Source organism: Hemicordylus capensis, chromosome 3 (assembly GCF_027244095.1).
Source record: "Hemicordylus capensis ecotype Gifberg chromosome 3, rHemCap1.1.pri, whole genome shotgun sequence".
NCBI lineage: Eukaryota > Metazoa > Chordata > Lepidosauria > Squamata > Cordylidae > Hemicordylus > Hemicordylus capensis.
In genome coordinates, this window is record NC_069659.1 from 194,567,681 (window position 1) to 194,584,987 (window position 17,307).

The 17,307-nt window shown below is 44.0% G+C and overlaps 1 protein-coding gene across 15 annotated transcripts in view; it reads right to left on the reverse strand.

Moving 5' to 3' along the window:
- The window catches only part of SORBS1 (sorbin and SH3 domain containing 1), a 304,285-nt gene extending 287,437 nt beyond the window's left edge, over positions 1 to 16,848 (reverse strand). For 13 of the 15 annotated variants that reach the window (XM_053307125.1, XM_053307131.1, XM_053307123.1 and 10 more), the window contains exon 1: positions 16,739 to 16,826. The gene's annotated coding sequence lies outside the window, so the exon portion shown is untranslated. Of the gene's footprint in view, positions 1 to 16,738 lie in introns of all 15 variants that reach the window. The other 2 variants (XM_053307082.1, XM_053307080.1) reach the window with 2 other exon arrangements.
- Positions 16,849 to 17,307: the final 459 nt, after the last annotated feature.

The following is a 17,307-nucleotide window of genomic DNA, read 5'->3' on the forward strand; positions in this document are numbered from 1 at the left end:
TTGCGGTGCACTTTACTTCCATTTTTGCTTGGTTTCGTTTTTGATCACCAACAAACCGCCTTGATCAGAAGCCTCTCACTGAGGCGTTTATGCTGAATCTCTCCCCTTGCAAGCGCTTCATTGCACTTCTTTTGTTTCTTTGGGGAGGGCTAACCCCCACAGGGTTTGGACTTCTTAGGAGCCTTTGCAAAAAACTGCTCCAAAGTCCTGGCCTCTGATGCCTGAGCTGCTGCCGCAGTAGTGGACGAGGAGACTGACGCTGCCGTTGCCATGCTGGTTGTTTGTGCATGCAGCGAGCTGCCCAGGTCCTGCAGCAGCTGCGACCCTTCAGATAAGGAGCCTTGAAGAAGCTCCTCGGCATGAGCAAGCTCCATTGGAGTGGAGCTCGTAGGCAAAAAAGCAGAAAGAAAAATAAGGCTTTGGGAAGAGGCCAATTGGGACGAAAAAACTCAAAAAGTCAATTTGGATAATATTTTGGGGTGCCGAATGGAGAACAGCTCTTCTCCCACCCTCGCACAATCTAAGGTGATAGAGGAGGAGAGAAGCGAAGAACAATAAAGAATTTCCAGCCAAAAGCCAAAAAGAATGCTAAAGTAGCAGGAGCTCTCTCTATCCAGTCCTATCAGTTGTGAGACAAAACTGGAACTGGCGCTGGGAGGCGCCTCACATGATCCAGTTATTATTTTATTTTATTTATTTTTTACATTTATATCCTGCTCTTCCTCCAAGGAGCCAAGAGCAGTGTACTACATACTTAGGTTCCTCCTCACAACAACCCTGTGAAGTAGGTTAGGCTGAGAGAGAAGTGACTGGCCCAGAGTCACACAGCAAGTATCATGGCAGAATGGGGATTTGAACTCGGGTCTCCCCGGCCCTAGTCCAGCTCTCTAACCGCTATACCACACAGGTTCTGTCTCAAGCATGTGCAGTTCACAACCCTACCTGATGAGCTCCTACACAGGGGGGAAAGGCGGTGTGTGTGGACCAGAATAGACAATAGACCAGAAGTGCAATAGAACAATAGTTCCACAAGCTGGAAGCAGGCACCTGCAGCTTTTGCCTCATTGGGAGGAACAGAGGGAGATACTTGGAAACAACTGGCAACATTTTGCCCCAAGAGCAGAGGGAAAATAGCAACCTGAGTACAAGTAAACCTCAGTGAGAACTGCTACATGTCGAAGCTCCGTTCTTATAGAATCATGGAATGAAGGTCTTCTAGATCCCTACTTGGTGCAGAAAACTTCTAGCACCATCCCAGCTGATGGCTGTCAGCCTCTTTTGGGGAATCTTCAGGGAAAGAGAAACCACCACTACATGATGCAGACTGTTTCACAGTCAAACTCCCTTACAGTGAAAAAAATTCCAATGGCTAACTAAAATCTGCTTCCTTGTAATTTCAACACATTGATTCAAGTTCTGCCCTCTGCACTAATCTGCCCTGATTAGTTATGATTAGTCTGATATCATGACGTGTTCTTGACAAATCCATGCTAGCTCCTACTAGTCACCACATTGTTTTCTAAGTGCTCACAGAAAGACTGACAGGTCTGTAGGTTCCTAATTTCCCCCTTTTTTGAAGACCAGGACAAAGTTAACTTGTAACTTTAAGACAGGGATATTTGCCTATCACCAGTCTTTCAGCAGCACCTTAAGTGGCGCAGCAGGGAAATGCTTGACTAACAAGCAGAAGGTTGCCGGTTTGAATCCCCGCTGGTACTATATTGGGCAGCAGCGATATAGGAAGATGCTGAAAGGCACACCTCATCCTGCGCAGGAGGAGGCAATGGTAAACCAATCCTGTATTCTAGTTCTGTGGGTGCCAGGAGTCAAAATCGACTTGACGGCACACTTTACCTTTAGTCTTCCAGCACCTCACCAGGGGCAGAGCCGTAATAGAGCAGACAGGCTCAAAAACCCATTGTGCCCTGCTTTTGGGAGTTGCAAAGCCTACAGGAGGAGCTGCCGAGCTCTCCCCTTCCCCGGACTGCAGCAGTGGCCAACTGCAACTGCTACCACCTTCAGCCACTCACCCTCCACCCATCTGCCTTCCATCAGTCGGCCAATGGAAGGAAGGCACACATTTGGAAACACTTGCACACCCTTCTCCCATCAGCTGGGCATCCAGCCCATAGAAGTAGGATGAGGACAGGGCAAGTGACCAAAAGGAGGTGGCTGGCATGCAAAGAAGTCTTCTGTGTGGAAAGGTTCCATGTTTTGGTTTGGGTTTTAAATCTTCCTCATTTTAAAATCCGTATCACCTTCCAAAAGCAAACATCCCAAAATCACACATCCAGAATCACATTCCCAAAGGCAACCCCTTGGCACATATAATAAACATATTATAAATAAGTAATAAATACTCTATATCATTTAAACACCTCGCTTCATTAAAGATAATAATTGACAGTAATTATATAACTGGAAAAACCATCTATGTACCCTGACATCTGTTTTAATTTAATTTCCAAAAAAGATGTTAAAAGGCTGAGATCGTATATTATATTAAAAGTTTTGTTTCTCCCATCCCTTAATTGTATACATTTCAAGTTCCAAGTCCTTTATTACAGTCTATGACCAGTAACCTGTATACATACTTCATTCATTTTATCATTTGGGTTATCTGCCACACTGTGTTAATCCATTTTTTACAGATACATAATTTTGTACATGTATTTTTGCAGGGGATTTATTATTTTATTTTTTTTTGCAGTTATTAAGTTTGATATTGAAAACAAAAACAAACCAGGCATTTATCACCCAAAACAATTTTTAATATCAGAGGCCATTTTCCAAAAGGGCAGCATACATACACATCCCAAGCAAATATGACAGCTCATGCATCCAGTAAAGTTAACTGTAGTTCATAAATGTTTACACTATAATAAAGTAGTTAATCTTTAAAGTGTCACAAGATTCTGTTCTGTTCTTTTGGGTGCAACAGCATAATGTGGCTATTCTTCTTAAAGAAGATAAAGCTTGTTGTAAACAAACAAATTAACTGGCTTATGAACTGGAGCGGTGGGAGGGAATCCCTTTAATTGGATTAACTGGTCCCAGGGCATGGTCTAAAGGCAATTGGTACAGCAATCTTGCTAAAGTCAGGAGGAGAGAAATGGGGTCGTGTTTCAAGTCAGCAAAGCATCTCTCCAGTGGCTGTTGCTGATGGGGGTGGTAGCGTGTAGGGATGTGCAAACTGATTTGGGTACAAATCTATTTGTACCCAAATCTAGCTGATTCGGGTGATCTGGAGACAAAACAAATAAACCCTGTGGTCCACTGGCTAGATTTGGATACAAATTGAATTCTGCTGATTCAATTTGAATCGATTTGAGATCCGGAGTTCTCCTATTAATTTTCCCAGATTCCTAGCTTTCATTAAAAAAAAAAAAAGCTAAGCTCTAGCCCTTCTAGAAGTGGAGTTATGGAGCAAAATGTGTGGTCACTATTTTTCAAGTGTTTGGATACTTTGGTGTATAATAACTTTCCCTCAGTGAATCCCTATGAGGGATCCCTCATTCACCTCCATATCTTTTATTAATTTTGACTGTCTTTTGGACAGTGGAACATAGGAACATAGGAAGCTGCAATATACTGAGTCAGACCATTGGTCTATCTAGCTCAGTGTTGTCTTCACAGACTGGCAGCGGCTTCTCCAAGGTTGCAGGCAGGAATCTCTCTCAGCCCTATCTTGGAGATGCAGCTGCCAGTCTGTTTAATGCTTAAAATCACCATGTGGAAAAAATGGAGCCTTGCCATGTACCAGAAACCAGTTTATATCTGGACTTACCTGATACCCCCGGTGCATAACCTGGCGGTAGTCTATCCTCCCCTGCTCGATCTCCTTCGGAGAGTTGAAAGCCAGATCTTCCATCTAGTATGGCACACAGTGTCCTTCCCTTTGGCCCGTGCGGTAGCATTTAAGGAGGTTGAGCGGGGAGGCCTAGCCCTACCTGCCCTGCAACCTTATTTTGTAACTGAATTCATGTCCTACAATTTTGGAAACTGGATTTTTGTGGATGTCCATAATATGTCCAACCTCCTGCAAAAAACCTGGGTCTCGCTTTTCGCTCTGCGTTGGCGCAAGTCAGCATGGGGCATAGCATGGTGGGGGAAAGGATCTTTCAACGGTAATATCACACAAGTATTAAAAAGAGAGCACCCAGACTACTTGAGAGATTTGTTATTCACACTTTAAAAATGGAAGGTTGAACCGGATCTATTTAAAGGATCCTCCTCAGTTAAGCAGCTAAGGAAAACAATTTATGGAGAGATTCTAGAAGTGGGTTTTTAAAAACCGGATTAGAACCGCTACAAACACCGCACCTCACAGTACTTGTTGCAACCCGATCACCCTATCGCTCTCTTTAAGGAGAAAAAAGTCCCTTTCCATTTATGGGAAATAAGGTGGCGCTTATACCACCAAGTACTGCCACTTAATGCGGCTAAGCCATGGCTCCCAGAGGACGAGCAAGAGTGTCCTAAAATGACCTGCAAACAGAAAGCTAGTGAGCTAGGCAAAACATTCAGGGAAACCCATTCACATTTCTTTAAAGAGTGTGTGGTTTCCAAAAGAGTATGGCAGGGAGTAAGCAAGCTGTTAGAGTGGCCTGATTTGGAAAAAGAGACTTGGGAAGAACTAACCTCAGGTTTGAGCGATAGAACCTCTTTTCGAAGTCCCAGAAAGAAACCTTCAAGGAAATGGGATGGAACAGGTGCCCTCATACTAGGGAATTGGAACGTTCCCCTTCTCGTAATCAGGTTAGTCAACCTGTATGTCATTTATGCAATGCTTCTGCATAGGAATAGGGAGGGAAGACGCGACCAAGAGGTTCACGCAGATGAGACAGTAAATCTCTTCTGGGAAAGTTTGTATGGTTCCGTGCAAAAAGACAAGAGTATCTCTTCTAAACAACAATGGGACAAATTATGGAAATGGACATTGGACGTAAACCCCCCCCCCATTACCTGATGTGCCTTGTAATCCCTCACCCCCAAGTTACAGTACTACCTGCATATACCTCATAACCTTGTGGGTTTCCAAATCCTTGTGTGTAAATCTTTGTAGATATACCATGTACAAACAACCACTTTGTATATAATTGTGCTTTGGAAACGTACTGTATGCTTTGGTAGTTTGTTGGTTCAATAAAAAAATCTTGTCCTATTAAAAAAAAAAATCTTGTCCTATCTTGGGAGATGCCAGGGAGGGAACTTGGAACCTTCTGATGCTCTGCCCAGAGTGGCTCAATCCCCTGAGGGGAATATCTTACAGTGCTCACATTTCTAGTCTCCCATTCACTTGTAACCAGGGTGGACCCTGCTTAGCTAAGGGGACAAGTCATGCTTGCTATCACAACACCAGCTCTCCTCCCATGACAGTGCCAACTGTCAACTGCCATGTGCCAAATACACCCCCTTCCACCCACAAGGCAGTGGGGTACTACTCAGATTATGTTCTAGGATTTTTTTCAAGTGTTTAGGCTCTTTGATGTCTAATAACCTTTCTTCATAATGAATCCCTATGAGGATTCATTACATACCAAAGCGTTTAAACACCTCAAAAATTCCTAAAATATAAACCAAGTACCCAGAAGCTTGTGGGTTGGGGGTAGTTGGAACATGGGATGCCGCTAATTCCCCACCTCCACCTGCAAAGCAGTGGGGTCAAAATCAACAGAACAAATGAAGATTTGTAATGAAGACACAAAAGAATCTAAACACTTCAAAAATACCTAAAAAATAAATTGAGTACCCAGTGTGTGTCTGTATGTGGGGGAGGGGGGTGCAGTTGACACATGGCAGTTGACAGTTGGCATTGTCCAGTGATAGTCAAAATGAACAGAAGAAATGAAGGTGTGCAATGAATCCTCATAGGGATTCATTATGAGGAAAAGTTATTATACACCAAAGAATCTGAACACTTGAAAAATAATGACCGCACATTTTGCTCCATAACTCCACTTCTACAAGGGCTAGAGCTTAGCTTTTTCTTTTAAAATGAAAGCTGGAGATCCGTGTTAGGGTTAGAATATGGTGACATCGAATTCCCATTATTTCCTATGGTGGAAATGTTCAAAATCAGTAAAAACTAAAATAATTCAGTAGAAATCAACCAAGTGTCCCACTGCCTTGAACTTTGAGGGGTAGGTGGCACTCATGGGGACCACCCAAATTTGGTGCCACCCAAATCTGGTGCCACTAGGATCTTGTTAAGTGTTCTGAATCTACCCAAATCTGAATCAAATCAAATACAAACCGAATCTGGGGTGATCTGGGGGGTAGATTTGTACACAAAACATATCAGGAGTGATTTGTTTTGGGTACAAATTGAATTAAAAAAACAGATTCATGCACATCCCTAGTAGCGTGTGCAAATGCATTTAGACTGTGAACCCTTTAGGGAAAGGGGACTTTATTTCTTTTGCTATGTAAATTGCTTTGAGAAAGGTGTTTGGTTTTTGGCTGAAAAGTATGATATACATACAATAGTGAACATGGCCGACGGATAGTTTGACTCCTCTCAGCTCCTCCAGTTTTTACCTTTTTCTCCCTGTAGAGGCCCTTTTTCTGGATTATTCCTTTGCTATTTTATTATTTCTTTTTCTTGTTATATTTCTTATTCATACAATAGTTAAAAATAAATAAAAGTACTGCCTACACATTGGACAAAGTTTGCAATTTCTGGAAATATCATTACTATCTATAGTTTTAAAGTGAGAGCCAAGTCTATCTTGAAATAAAGAATTATCAGGATCCCATTTGCAGGCAATGCTAAGCAGTAATGGAGCAAATTCCCATCTGGTTTATCTGGAGTTCCTCCCCTGGAAAACTCAAAGCACACCATGTTCTCACCCTTTTCACATTTATTTACCTTATCTCAAGATTGTAGGCCTGCCAACATTTTTTTACTGGCCCTGTTCCATGCCTTCAACAGCAGCCTGATGTGCAAAACTTAAGCAAATGAAGCTCTTCATGGTATAGAGGTAAAGTAGCAGATGAAAGTAAAAAATAAAAGCCACCAAATGGTGCAGCGGGGAAGTAACTTGCTTAGGTAGCAAGAGGTTGCTGGTCCGAATCCTCGCTGGTATGTTTCCCTATTGGGCAGCAGCAATATAGGAAAATGCTGAAAGGCATCATCTCATACTGCGCAGGAGATGGCAATCCCCTGCTAACTTGGCAAAGAGACACCTTTTAACGTGGTGATTCTCTTTATATAGCAGGGGGAGAGCAACTGGCCCTACCCACCACCAGCACAGTACCTCCAGTGAATGTTGCTGGTGTCTATCATGTTGCTTTTAGATTGTGAGCCCTTTGGGGACAGGGATCCATTTTATTTATTTATTATTTCTCTGTGTAAACCGCCCTGAGCCATTTTTGGAAGGGCGGTATAGAAACCAATCAATCAATCAAATAAATAATGGTGAACCCCTCCTGTATTCTAGCAAAGAAAACCACATGGCTCTGTGGTCGCCAGGAGTCGACACCAACTCAACAACACGGCTTTACCTTTAGTGAAAGAAAACGGCATCTATATATTTAATTATCTTACGGCCGACTGAGTAGAGAACTGCGTGGGGACGCGAGGGGATGCATGTGGATGTTTGGTAAGCCCCGCCCCCACTGCAGCCACGACCAACAAAAAGGTGGGGGCGGAGCTGCTACTCAGCCTCAGGACAGACAACGGGCTTAGGAGGTGACGTGGGGGTAGCACGGCAGCCCGAAAATGGCTGGGAGGGAGGGAAGGAGGGAGATAGGGAGCCACTAGTGGGCTCAGGAGGAGGTGCAGTGGTGGCGGGGCCCAGCCAAAAATGGTGGCCCACCGCCCAGGCAATGGGCTTAGGAGGCGACGCGGCAGCGGCAACGCCATCTGAAAATGGCTGGCAGGGAGGCAGGCAGGCAGGCAGGCAGGAAGGAAGCCAGGTGGTGGGCAAAGCCCCTTCGCCCGGAGGAGGCCACCAGTGGGCTCAGGAGGAGGTACAGTGGCGGCTGGTCCCAGCTGAAAATGGCAGCCCACCACCCAGTGAGGAAGAGGCACGGTGGTGGCGAGGCCAGGCCGAAAATGGCCCATCACCACACAGAGGGAGAGAAAATGACCTGCTGCCATGGTAAGAAGGAGGCGCGGCAGCGGGGCCCAGACAGAGGGCAGCGGGGACTGGAGCAGGAGTATACGGTCGCACAGATGCTCTGTGCGGGTTCCGCTAGTTTGCTTTACTTTCTCTGTGTAAGGCTGTTATTAAAAGCATAAAAGCAAGGCCTGAATCTGCCTTGCTCGACTCCGATACTGGGTGTCTATGCAGTGAGCTACCAGAATTTTTCACTATCTGAGGTACCCTGGTTCCTTGTCCCAGTTCCTCCTTTGGCAAAAGGGTACTTTCCTGCAGGTGATATTGTTCCCAAATGGGGACACTTAAACCCCTTGCCCTGGGGATCCTGTGTGTTTGTTCTATAAGCTGCCCCACTCCAAGGAAGCTATATTTAAGCCCTTTATGTTATGAACTCAACAAGGGGGTTATTATCTGGGTGTATGTATAAACCATCTAACAGATTCAAAGCCCCTCGTGCCGGGGTTCCTGGAGGAGCTCTCTTTCAGGCCTGCTGCTGCCTTTGCCACAGTGGCTCATGCAGTGTCATCCTTGGCTCAGGCAAGTTATATGTTGTATTCTGTGGTGATGTCATGGGCGTATCTCCACATCATCTCTATGAGTGGATTGGCTTCTTCCATGCCTGGCTCAGCAGAGGCATCGTCTGCATGCCAGCAGTGTTGCCATGGATGCTGGGAGAGTGGCTGGTAGAGCAGCACTTGCTGCGGTTGTTTTACTGCTCTTATTTTCTCCTCCAGTCTTGTGCTGAGCAAATATGGAATCCTCACTACATTATGCTGATGTTATGCCAACATAACCTTGATGGTAGAAAAAACAGGCCCACAAGATTTACTGGCCCAAACTGTTATTGCCAATCATGGCAGTTCAGAAGATTTTATAAAACTTATATAACACGTTTCTAAAAAGATGCCCAGGGCAGTGAACAAAGTAACCTTCAGCAGGAACAGAGTAGGAGCATATTACACAAATGTTCCAGCATCTGCTCTTTCTTTCTGTTGCCTTTTGAGATTGAGTCAGGATACTCATAATGACCCATAAAGCTCTAAGCAGCCAAGTTCCAATAGGCTATCTGCCCATATGTTCCAGCATGACCTTGAAGTCTGACAAGAGATGTTTTCCTTTAGATTGCAGGGATGCACAAAGAGGCATTCTTTGTCCCTCAACTCGGGAACACCCTTCCCCTCAAGACTTGCTAGAGCTCATAAGAATGCTTTCTAAAAGGGGGATATGATTTTATTTTATTTTTAAGAAAAGTCAGTTGGCTTTTGGTGGCCTGGAGGCAGTATGAGGGTCAAGTTGCTCACTGAGGTTTGCCACCCCTCAGCTGTCATACTGGATATTCTTCTAAGAAAAGGAAGGTATCCACATAAGTCATTTAAACCAGTATTGAAAAGGAAATGTAAAATATTAAACAGAGCTTCTTAATAATTTATTGCTCTACGAATTCTGTCCTTGTGGACGGCATGGTGCAGCCCTTCTAAAAGAAGAAGCAAAACTTCCAGGTGGCAAAATGAATTATCAGATCTGCGTGGCCTTTCTAGCTCCCCCAGATTTTGAAATTCTATCAGAAGATGGTGCAATACAGAACTGTCTTCCCAGATATATGCTTTTGGCATGTACTCTACAGCCTTTTCATTCTTGCCACACAACAAGCAGCTCTGGGAGGTCATTTGGATATAGAAAACAGTAGGAAGGAAATAATTAAACCTCCTCCACCAGCACCATGGCTCCAATTCCAATTGATTAATCCATGATTAACTCTCCTGCTGTCATGTCTATTTTGCTCCTAAATCTGGCCCCTGCTGCACTACCTCTGGCCATCCTTACTGCAATTCCATTTATTTTCTCAGTGGTTCCCACCACACATTTCTTCTAGATCCAGCAAAAAGAGAGGGTGGAAGGAGCTGGCTTGCAGAACAGCAAGCAAAGAGAGGAAACGGAGGGTTCGGTATCTTGAAGGGATGGGGAAAACAGGCTTCCGTAGCTACATTCTACTGTAGAATTTTTTTGCTGAGATTTAAAGGAAAGTGCTGAATTGAGCCTATTAGCATACTTGGCACTGTTGCAGTGGGGGCAACATTTTGTCCATGCACACATTGAGGGAGCAGGTGCATGTACGCACATCCACACAAACCATCTTGTTTGGTACACCTGAGGAGAGGGAGAAAATAACTTGGCAATGTCCTGAAGGAGATGCCAGTCACACAGAAGGACTAGAACTTCTGCATTCATTTTTTTCAATGCCCAAGCTGACTAGCTGTCATAGACAGCCAGCAAGAAGAGCCCTAGAGCTCCAGTTTCCTGTTTGGATATGTTTTTTCAGCCTAATAATAACTATTATGCCTCATGCATGCTATGCACAATGGAAAACTTCCTGCATTCCTAGAAGATGGCAAAGTTATATATGGTTTCTTAGCCCTTTGCAGTCATTGGAGGTTTTGGCAATGTTATAGAAACTCCTTGTTCCTAGAGAGGCATGGCCTATTATGAATCACATTAAAGTCTAAACTATATTTTTTGTAATTACTTGTACTTTGCTTCCTGTTTATCGCAGCTGATCACATCACTGAGAATTCACTGCAATGGATTTCTCTATTTGCATTCAAAATGACAGGAAACATTTTTTTTTAAAGCATTAGTGGTTTCCCTAATAATATCTCAGAGCTTTTCACTCACAAGGTTGGCAGTGTTTGTAAACAAGCAAACATACCATTAAAAACATGTGTGCAGTATTATGAGGTAGAGAATTGATAGATTTTTTGTCTAGGCCTGCACTAAACCAGTAGTTTTCCGAAGTCCAAATCAAAAATAGTGTGAAAGAACATGGCACAGCGAGCAATGGCCAGCCAATCGACCACTGGTCAAATGAAACATTATCCCAGGACCCATCTATCAGTTTTGAAACAGCTCCTGCCGCTCTTTATTAGACACCATCATATCTCCATCATTACATGATTTTTGTAAAATGCCCAGCTTGTCACTTGGGCTGAAGCAAGCAACACCACTAGGAGAAGGAACAGAAGTCATCAGATCCAGGACACCCTAATGGAAAGGGGCAGCTGGCCATGACAATGGGGAGGGAAGCAGAGAAAAGCACTACATAAAACTAAAACTGTGTCTTCAAACCATCCAGCCCCCAATCTTTGCAGAAGTAAGCTGCCTACATCTGGGGTATATAACTACAGCATTTTGTAATAGGGGTATGCATGGATTGTGGTTCGATCAGCAGTCCGAATCTGGATCAGTCCAGTGGACCAGTTCAGCTGAACCTTGAATCGGACCAGTGGTTCGAGGTTGCACAAGGGGGGGGGGTGCAGTAAGCAGCACCTTTAAAGTAAAGCTGCAGGTACTTAGTAACTCCTTACCAGTCTCACTGCTGCTCCAGGCAGTCTCCTGTGGCATTTCCCCCAGCAGTTCGTGCCGTGGCAGCATGGCTCCATCACTCACCTGGCCTCTGTGCATGCACGAAGGCCAGGTGAGTGACAGAGCTGCGCCACTGCAGTGGAATGGGCTGCTGGGGGAAACACTGCGGCTGCAGGAAACTGCCTGGAGCAGAAGTTATGCTGGTAAGGAGTTACTAAGGACCTGCAGCTTTATTTTTAAAGGTGCCACCATGGCTGCCCCCCGCCCCCGTGCTGCCTCGAACCACCACTCTGGTTCAACATTCACTTTTTAAATTTTTTATTGGTTTTTACAATACCTTAACAATCCCATTACATCTAAGTAAATATTGACTCCCCACTCACCAATCTGCGCGATTTGTTAACTATACAAGTCAACCATTGCTATAGTAATTCAAAACCTATATCCTACACATTGCAAACTCAATTTTACTCTACCCAACCTGCTATTATTACTAAATTTCAAACCCTGCTGAAAGGTCCATATTAGAAAAATAGTTCTTTAAGTATAGTAAGAATGGTTTCCAATCTTCTTTAAAAGATTCCAAGTGTTCATCCCTTATCAGTACAGTAAGTTTTGCCATCTCAGCATATTCCAAAATTTTTATCAACCAAACTTCTTTTGAGGGCATTTCATTGTCCTTCCATTTCTGCACATATACTATTCTAGCCGCCGTGGTTGACAGTCTGGTTCAACATTCGGGCAAACCTGGCCGCCAAACCTGGCAAACCTGGCTGCCAAATTTGGACCACAGATTGAACCGCAGTCCGTGCACACCCTATTTTGTATTCTTTCAGTAGTTTGCTTTCCTTCTAGTCAGTCCAGACCAGTGTTCCCTCTAACAGGAATTCCCAGATGTTGTTGACTACAAATCCCAGAATCGCCAGCCAAAGGCCCCTGCAGCTGGGCATGCTGAGAGTTGTAGTCAACAACATCTAGGAATCCCTGTTAGAGGGAACAGTGGTTCAGTCTTAACATTTTGTTTTGTTTCTTTCTTCACTGAGATTTTCTCAACAGTGCAGTTGCTTACATGGCTTCTTACTACTCAGTCTATCTAATCTGCAAGATAGCACCAGAACAGCTTGGAAGTTAAAAATACACCCAATCAATGTTCCCTCTAAGGCGTGTGCACAGGCTCCCATGTTTTCTGATGTCCATTCAGTTAATTTTAGATCCCGCTCAGGTTGAAGGCCCCACTCTGAATGCATGTGTGTACACAGTGCCTTGATACTGCCACCCAGAACAAAACTCATTCTGCACAGAGATGAAAAAAATTAGAGGGACCACTTCACCCAATAAATATATACAGCTGAAAAGAACTAGGGGGCAGGGGGAGACTCTAATCCAATATCCATCTTTAATATATAGCAATAATATGAAATATTCTAATCTTCTGGCATTTAATGTATTTTATGAACCTGATCTACCAAAAAAAATGCAAATATTAAAATCCCTGACCTAATCCTACTAGTTTTGTTCTCAGCAAAGTATTCTTAAAAGTTTTTGGTATATGTTTCCTCATGACACAAACAAGTAGGTAAGAATTCACTGCTTTTATATATTCTAAATATGGCTTGATTCTGTAATCATAGCTACATTCTTCACTGCCACTGCAAATCTCCCTTCCCCCATCCAAAGCTGCTCCAGAAGTAAGTAAAGTAAAGTGTGCCCGTCAAGTCGATTTCGACTCCTGGTGCCTACAGAGCCCGGTAGTTTTCTTTGGTAGAATACAGGAGGGGTTTACCATTGCCTCCTCCCGCACAGTGTGAGATGATGCCTTTCAGCAGCTTCCTATATTGCTGCTGCCCAATATAGTACCAGCAGGCTTGTTAGTCAAGCACTTCCCCACTGCATCATTTAAGGCGACAGTACCACTGACAAAATGTGCATCCTGTGTGTGGCTTGTCATACGCCATCATGGGGTCCATTCTGAGTAAAACTATGCCCCAAGCTTTGACTACATCCAGGTATCTACACTGCTAGTTATCAGGAGCCTTGTCCGGTTGTTCTCAGTCCATGGATATGGTACCCAGGTTGTACAGTGCCCAAAGGAGCACCCCAACAAGCCCTGCACTCCTTATCCATGTCCCCACTGCTTTCCAGAGATATAGAGTTTGTCTGCAGAGATAAATTTGGTGCCCAAGAAGAGATCATCCCCATGACTGAGAATATTGGGCATCCAGTATTCTCAGTCAAGGGAAAGATTGCTCTTCAGGTACAGCATTTGTCTCTACAGGGGTGGGGGGAGCTGGTTGAGGAGTATGTTGGCATAGGGGGAGTGGACTTGCTTCTTGCATGCTTCTGTTGGCGCCATACTTGGATATAGCATCCATGAATTGAGAATGCCTGGACAGGACTAAGATGTCTTGGCTCAAGTGTGTGCCAAAGTTCAAATTCCTAGTTAGAATCTAGAACTGAGGGATACATTAATGTACCTCTGCTTCAAAGGAAACCTGTCAACCTTTTTGTTTTTATTGTAAATTGAGTTATTGAATGTCTTAGGGTGCGTATATATATATATATATATATATATACACACACACACACACACACACACACACACACACACACACACACACACCAAATTTGTGGTGATATGGAATAACCCTATTTTGATTTCCTGGTGAATCCATCAATCCCAAGCATGTGTAGGTGTCAGAAAAATCAGAGATTTGAACCCTATACAGATACCCTAAAAGGCACTGTATACAATTACAGTGGCGAAAGTGGGTCCAGAAGTCCCGCCCCAGCAAGTCGCTCACCCCTCATTGAACTCTTCATGGTTACAGCAGCATTTGTCTAAAGAGGCAAGTGCTATAACCGTGATGGTAGGCACTTTGTGATCAGCAGCCCAGAGTCATACAGGATGTCAGTTGTGAAAGCACCCATCACGGTTATGGCCTTTGCCTCTTCAGGTGTACACCACCATAACCATGAGCAGCGTGGTGGAGGAAAGGAGTGGCATGCCAGGATATGACTTCTGAGCCCACTTTCAGCACTGTAATCATGTACTGCCCCTTTGGGGAGAGCGTCCGTATAGAGGCTTTGGTGAATGCTGACTTTTGATGAATGTTGACATTTGCAAGTAATTCTTAAGATTTGAGGCAGCCCAGCAACAAATGACCAAAAAGTTGAGTGATGAGCCTTGTTTTTACTTTTTATACCTGTGGTATAGAAAATATCTTTTATTGACAAGTTATGGAAATGAGGAAGGTATTTGGACACCTATTGGAGGCAGTCAGTTTACTTTGACAGTTAAAGCTTTTCTTTTAGGTATACTTGTAATATTTCCGACAGTTAAAACAGTATACCTATCTTGAACATTTTACAAAATAATTCCAAAATGTCATAGGCATGGAAGAAGGGTGCATTGTGTCATCCAAAGATGCGAGAAACACATAAAAGCATCCACATCTTTATCACAGTAATCTGGTAGAGGGAAGAGACAGGAATTTCAGATGTTAGCAGATGTCTCCTTGGAAAAAATTTTTTTGCCAGAGACAGGAATGCAACTGAATGAGCTAGTGTGTACATCACATACAACAAGAGGACAGAAAAAGCACATCCACATCTCTGAAAATGTATTATTTGAACAAGCCATTCCCTTTTCTTAAATCAAACAAAAGGCATGTTGATACAGAATACACTCTTTGGCTGAAATGGGATATGCACAGCACGACTGGAGCGATGTTTCTCCATTACCCTAATAGACCAATAAATAAATAAGTGGGAGCCTTCTCTCACACAGCAGCACACTGGTATCCCCCCGCCCCACACCCATCCTCAAATCTACAAGGTCTGTGGGACCTAGAATGCTAATACTATGAGCAAGCCACATATACAAGTTTTATTCTCTGCACAGATATAATTTATTTGTGTGAACTGACAAACATCTTGAGTTTCATCTTGCTTTCAAGGAAAAGGAATATCTAAAGTGGACCACTACTGTATTTATCTGAATCCAAGGTTTATTCAATTTTTAAATATATATATATATATTAGTAATCAGGAGGTCAGCTAAAATTCAGAGTCCTGTTCCTTTTGAGTAAATGCAGGCATAACCTGTATTTAACCTCTATTTTTAAGGGGTATTCTTAAATTCAGAATTGTTTTCAATTCAGGTATATACGGTAGATATATTGAGAGAAACCACAAGTATTTATACTTCTGTATGTAAATCAACAAATCCCAGATCACACCAAATCCTGAGAATGCACCAATAATTTTTTATCAGTCAACATCCAAACACACAGCCTTTTTAAAAAAATGAATTTTCATCAACCACTAATTTTTCTATTTCCCCAAACATTGGCCCAGCAACAAATTCTGGATTCAGTTGTTCTATACCTTCTCAAAGTACAGCATTCACTTGCTCTGCTGCAAACATGCACTCAAGCACCAATGCATTAGGGCACTCTTTCTACCTCCGTTATCTGAATGGGCTTGTACAAGTGATCTTCCCAGTGGATTGCTCCTTTAGTAATTACATTCTCTGCATGCAAGAATGAATGAACAGCTGCAGCATATCAAATATACACCCTGCTTCCTGGATCACTCAGAGGCTAGAGAAGATGCTACTTTCTCCGCTGCTAGCAACAGATACAGTTAATTTCATCTGTACTCCTCGAAACAATACATACAGTATAGTCTTTCCTTCTGCATCAACGACAGGATTATATTTTAACCTATCATCTCCCCTCCCGCATCCTATTTCAAGGTCGCAATCCATAAATGGCACCAATCTTAAAATGGATTCCATCCGCTGGTTATTTCTTTAGAATCCAGGGAATTCGTTCTGATCAAGACGGAATTTGTCCTGCCTGTGTCCAGGGATCAATTGTGCGGGGAGATGATTTTGAAAGTGTCCACAGATACCTTGAATGTGCAAATTATACATAGAATTAAACAAAATATAGATTAGCTCATGCTTTGCCTTTTCGCTTTTTTTTTAATATAGTGGGGGGTGGGGGATAACTTCCCCACCAAGTCCTTCCATTATCAGCGATCTATTCATCACCCCTCATCCAACAGTTTGTCTCGCTTCAACAATGCTACCGCAAAAGCCACACACAGCTTGCTAGCCTTTCAGACTCTCACACACAGGCACCGCCGCAAGGCGTGGGCTCGCCTGTAATACTAAGGGGATTTGTTCTTTGAAAAGTCCATCGGCCATGACAACTCGGCCATGACAACTCGGCCTACAGCGCAAAAAGAAGACTCCACTCGACGTTTACCTTGCGCGGGCGGCAGAAGCAGCGGCAGTTGCACAGCAGCAGCAGTAGCAGCGGCCTCCTCCTCCTTTGCTCGCTGGACAAAAACTCCTCCAGCTCCACGCTGCAGTTTTCGCAGCTCTGTTTTGCCTCTGGTGACAAGAAAAGCCCTGACTTCACTGAGACGCGAGCGGGCAGCCAATGGGCGGCCTCGCCTCCTACCTCATTAGCATGCCTCTGGAAGCCTCGTCCACTGCCCGCCGGAGAGGAGCCGAGCTCAGCCGGCAGGCTGCGAAGGATGAAATGCCCATTTAGCCTTCTTCTTCCCGAGCAGGAGCAGGAAGCGGGTGTAGCAGCACCGTTAGGAGGCTACACAAGAGGGAAGGAGGGGCTGGCAGAAGAAGGGAGGGGACGTGCCGGCGCCGCGGCTTCGTTCTTCGTTATCCCATCATAAGTTGTGCCCCCCGGTCCTCTGCTTGCTTGCTTGGCTATTTCTATCCCGTATTATTATCGCACTGGCTCAGGGCTACAGCACAGTGTCATTGACATCCAAGGGCAGCACTGGGTGGGCAACTGGCCTTTCAGACAAGTCC